This window comes from Lepisma saccharinum, chromosome 2 (assembly GCF_977018435.1).
Source record: "Lepisma saccharinum chromosome 2, izLepSacc3.1, whole genome shotgun sequence".
Lineage (NCBI taxonomy): Eukaryota > Metazoa > Arthropoda > Insecta > Zygentoma > Lepismatidae > Lepisma > Lepisma saccharinum.
This window is the reverse complement of record NC_139230.1, coordinates 148,316,188-148,322,040: the sequence shown is the minus strand read 5'-3', so window position 1 is coordinate 148,322,040 and position 5,853 is coordinate 148,316,188.

Below are 5,853 nucleotides of genomic sequence, written 5' to 3'. Positions count from 1 at the left end.
GTTCAATTATCCTTGGTAAAGAAGTGAACTCTTGAGGTTTGTTTCAAACCACCACGCTGCTCAAGCAGACCTCCGAGTTGTTGCATCAAGCTTGCGGAAGGCCGTATTTGAGTGTCAGCGATGAATTGGGCAGCAGTGTTAATGCAGGTAAGATATACGTAGCTAGCTTTATTATTACTACCAATTTGTTTAATTGTTTTCAACCTTTGGTTTTAGGCACAACATTAGACATTGCAATATTGTGATCAGTAGGAGGTGGCTGATTCAATCGGTTTGATAACATTCCCAGGCATCCACCTATTTACAGGAAACGTCGCACCTGTTAGGGGGATTCTGGAACTTTCTCATATTTGAAGAGGGAAATTCGTTGTAGGCTATTGTTTTAAAAAGGCAGATGCATTTGATATTTTCTTGGTAAGCTGCAGAGGGTGCCAAACCGAGGCGTCCCCCCTGAGTAGATCTGAAACCTTACTTCTGATTACATAAGCGTGACTATTTGTTTTTAAAATATTTGGATTTGTGTAGACAAAAAATAATTGAAGTTACTGCTGCATGACATACTAAGTATTATATTATATATAATTATGAAGCAGTTTAAGCTAGATGTTACTGTTATTTTAATTTCATAGTGTTGATATTAAACAAATACATACCTACAATAAACGTGTTCTTTAACAGTAACACTTAAGGTATTTAAAGAATAAGCTCTTATTTTTCTCGTTAAAACCGTAACTATATATCATGGTCATCTTTTTTATTGAGAGGTGGTGGAAAGTAGGGGGAATAGGGTGTGGCAAGGTAGAAATGGGGTGAGGGGCGCCAAAAAGCCACCTCGCTCGGTTGTGCTAAAACGATCCTTTGAATGCAACGCGTCTATGTAGCAGCAACGTAACAAGTGCAATAGTTTCCGTTAATTTGCGTTACAAATTATTTTATGTGAATGTGCATACGATACTAGAATTCACGTCCGTGCATATTTTCAGTTACAATACAATGATAGTACGTGAATTAAGGTGGAAATTTTGCGAAAAAAATTCACGTGACCTCGTAATCGCTTGCTAAATTGGAGCGAATGTAGAATGTCTCCAATTTAGTTAATATTTGGTATACTAACTAAATTTGGCCTTCTAATCACGAATCTCTTGTTAAAATGCGGGGGTCGCGTCTGTAAATCGTGAAAAAAGCTGATTTAAGTTGAGATTTTTAATTTATTTTTTAAAGCTGTATCGCATTGTTTTACGAACAAAATTTTAACTAAGCTTGCCTAACCTAACCGAACCTTATCGGAAATTGTTCGTGGGGCTATCCGTCAATGTTTTGTGGGGCTACCCGTGCATGGTTCGTGCGGCTACCCGTTCATAATGTACTTATCAGAAGGCCAAAATTAGTTAATCTACCAAATATTAACGAAATTCAAGATACTTTCTTACCCTAACCTTACCGGAAAAGGTTTCTTGCGGATATCAGTTAAATCTTTTCCCAGTGAGCACATATTGTAACAAAATATAAGTTTTGTAACACTAGCTTCCTCACTGCCCAAAACGCCATTTTTCTAGAAGAACGCTCGAACACCGTTGCCAAACCTACTCTAATCAAAGTCCGCATTCCAGATGCTCTTCTACCTCGTCGTTCTCACTGTCCAAGCAACAACTAATGCTCTGCAAAGAACAGTGTGGCAACGCTGTAAACAGCCCAACGAATGCCGAACGTCACTTGTTCATATCACCAAACATGGTTGTTATGTTTATTTATGGAGAATGATCGCGGTAATGAAGAACGTAATATTGCAACATATATAGACGTAAGTGTACAATTTCTACATGTCACCCCCAAATCTTAACTCCAGATACGTTACCAGCACTGCATATTTAGTGAGTATAAGAAGTAGGGAAGGAATTGGAGGCATTCTCTATATTGTGCATTCATACCGCTAAATTAGACGTCCTTTTCTCGGTAGATACGTGTTACCGTGTTCCAGAATTTCTGAAAACTGCTTCTAAAAATCCATTCGGTACCCATGACCATCTGTAACTCCGCTAAAATTTTGCATGGCTTATGAATATTATGTTTATAGCTCGCGGAGATGTGCTATGGTGAAGAGGAATAGGCTACTTCTGTTTCCTTAGCCTGAAACAGCACAGCCCAAAGGCTTCGCGCCGACTGTACCTCTCTAGAATGATATCGAATTCTTTGATAGATCTTCGCGATTAGCCAAAAGTAGCAGAAAAGCTAAGTAAAATAAAACAAGTCATTCATTCAATAATTTAACTGATAGATTTCGATCTTTTATGTAATTTAAAGTGTGTTTCAGGGCGTGGAAATGACAAGTGCTAGGGAGATTTGATCCCAAAGTACGGCCCGCGCAAGTTAATAATCTATCTCGGATTACTTTCTCTTCACGATTAACCATTAAGTGCATAAGTGGCAGAAGTACAATAAATCAATCAATCGGAATACTTTCGCCGTGGTTATTATTAAAAACCGGCTGCATGCACTCTCAAAACGGCGAGAGAAAGAACAATTGCAAGTGATAACGTCACCAAACTTGACACTTTAATCTAACAATGGAAAATTATAAACACCAGTAAATTCTAACACACTAGTTACACTTCTATTTTGGTTTCCTAAGTTTTCCGACTTTCGTGTTTGATTTACTTGTACACTACCTCTCGCTGTAAAGTAAAAAATGTATGGTTTATGAAGATTATGTAGCATATGAAAGTTTTCCTGTTTTTAGCTCGCAGAAATGTGTTATAGTGAAGTAATGTGTGCCTTCATGTGTTACTATTTATTATGTCGTTGCCAGCTCCGTTATGTGAGCTACAGGTAGGAAATTGTGCATTGTTAATTGGAGTGTTGCTTATAACATTTTATTGGTTTTGTGCGTCATTGCTCACAGAACATGAAATGTATGGGAAAGCAAGTTTCATGTAGTTACGTTGTGTTTCAGCTATTTGTGAGAATCTGAAGTGATCTGGCGTTAGTGACCTTGCACTCTCAGAAATTCTGCTTGGCGGGTAGTTCTGTTGTTCGTGCCGTCTTTGTGAATTTCGTACTTGAGCGTGATTGCTGCACAGCGTTAATAGTAATTGTACATGTTGTCAGGTTCGATGTTGTTAGAATTTCCACATTTTTCATTGTAATGTGTGTGCATACAACCAGTGGTCCAGGAACGAGGGGGTACAGGGACACATTGTTCTCCCAAGTTTTGGCGAGGGGTAAAAAACCCCTCTAAATCCTTCGATACCATTAGTACCCAACATGGTCTCGCTCCTATGCGAGTAGTTTAGGCAGATCAAATTAGGTGATATTATCTTTAATTTATTTGCATAACACAGTGCGTTCAGTTATAGTGACGGCGGCCAGATCAAAATGAGTGGAAGCCACATTTACAAAAGTTCACACCTTACAAAAAGTTTACTTGAGCTAAAGAAAAAAGTTTATTAGTTTTTCTTGTTTGCGGGGGGGACTGGTCAACTGGGAGGAAGATATTCGTCCGTTCCCCTATCCTTCCTTCTGGCGCCGTCGCTGCTCGTAGTGTCCAAACGGGGCTTATCGCCTTGTGATCAAGGGGTCCCGATTTCGCACCCGGAGGCACATTGCACACAGGTTCGGGTCCAGATTAACCAAGTCTGACGTTTTCCAATAATTGGGGAAGAGAACGGGAAACAAAGAATGCTGGTGGTAGAACTTTTCAAAAGTCATGGCAGGGCGTACATACATCCGTCGATTTTTTATGACGAAAATAAAAAAAAGTCGTATTATGTAAAGTATGCAAGGAAGCTAATAAAAAAAAATATTAGGTGTTTCATCAAAGGGGCCCCTTGTTTAATTTCTTCTGACTTTTCCACCTGGAAACAATTCCCATGAAACCTCCCCGTGTGGCTAAGAATATTCTCGCCTAGTGTTAGAAAGGGAGGATTTGTGAGATTTTTTGTGAACTTATAACTCAAGTGAACCCACCCAATGTTTTTGAAAAGTTGGCGCCTTGTCATTGCATGCATTTCCTTTCCATGGAATCAAGGTCAGTATCACCTATCATTCACCTCTTAAAGTCATGTCTCCGCCACAGCCAAAACTTGCCCTCGTATATAACCTTCTGCTTGCGTGACGAATGCAACAACAGCATTCACCTCGCTTAATTTTAGTTTCCCGATAGTTGAAAACTACATACAGTGGGACCTCTGTTCTCGCTTAGGCTACCTATTCAAAGAACACAAGTCTGCTTCTCGCAGTAAAACTACAATTCATACGCCGGTCTGAAAGATTTATACCCTGTCCCAGGTATCTCTGGAGCAAAGCCGCGCATAGCGTCAGAGAAGGGGAGGAAATCAAGTGTGCAGAGCGAAGCAGTACACTCTGCTGTGAAGGCTGGTAATTGCAGTCTCTTTCCCACCTCTACGCAATCCAGTTCCCTCTCACGTGTTCATTGGTGGAGCCGACTCGCGTCACTACTTGAGCAGACCTGTTTACGTTCGCCTGCTCCAGAGATAGTTGGGACAGGGTATAGATAATCCGGTATAGTCTTTATAGACTCGATATCGATAATCAATCGATATCAAACTTTGACATAGCACAGCCCCAGTCCCAAGTGTTTTTTTCTTCTGGATTTCGAGACCTAAGTCCGGTACAATTGCTTCGAAATAACTCTGCAGATTTCCTCACGATTCTCGGTCAGCACAAACATTTTAAATCAAATTGTTTCAACCTGAATGTTGAATGTTATTGAACTAAATAGAACAAGGCACCCCACACGTGAAAACATACGATGTGTACACTTCGCAACATCTTATTTGACCGCCTCGAAAGAATTCTAAGTCCCGAAATCGTAAACTTAGCAACATTGCACTTCAGCTCCAGGTGAGAGTAGCCAACTTTGAGTAGGTTCATCCACTAGACGAAAAACGCTGCGGTGATAGGTTTTCAATTTAACACTTTCCATGAACTTAGAAACTATAAACCGCTATTATAATACGCAATCAAACAGAAATAATAAATTGGAAAAAGAACCTTGAAGGATATTTACGATTCTGCTTGGTCGACTTGAAATTTGGGGGGTTTGAAACACTGAACAGAGTTTTTCTCCACCTGCAGGAAATTGCCATCAAGTTTGTGCAGAAAGAAGCAAATATTTGAGGAGTTGATGCGACATTTAATTTACACTATCTTGCATAATATCGAACAGTCCTCAAAAACATATATTTTACACGACTTGTCGAGAAAATGTGCTTGAAACACAGGAAGGTGGGAGTCTTCATAAACGTCAACATGTTTTTAAGGGTATATCGTCATTAAGTTAACGTAGAGCAGTTGGTTTAGGCGCTGCTATCCTTATTTTTCGTCAAGCGTGAAAGGTCGCGGGTTCAAATCCCACCCTCTCTCTTTCTTTTTTTCCATTTTTTTGATTGCTGAACAGATACCGTTGATATTAGAATATTTGAAAAATGAATCCAATGCACACTTGAGGGAAGTCCCTTCTGCGCATATTTCCCCTTAGAAGTTGGAGATTTCCAGGATTTAAAGTTAAAACTTTTCTTTTTAGTTATTGTTCATATGTTGTGTTAACACACACATTATGATTAATTCACAAATCACATGTATGTATTCAGGATGCAAAATGTAATGTTATTTAAGTTATGTATTGTTTGTTCTTCACTAACACCTAAAATATTGATTATTTGATTTCGATATACTAAAAAAAGATATACAGTTATGTTAAGTAGTGATGTAGTGCAGTACTGTAACGAAGGATAGCGTTTAATGAGTTCACATTGCTAAGATTGGTAATTTTATGTCCGTTCCTTCGTAATGACTGTTGTCAATCCCCTCACCACCATCTTGCCATGCGTCTAA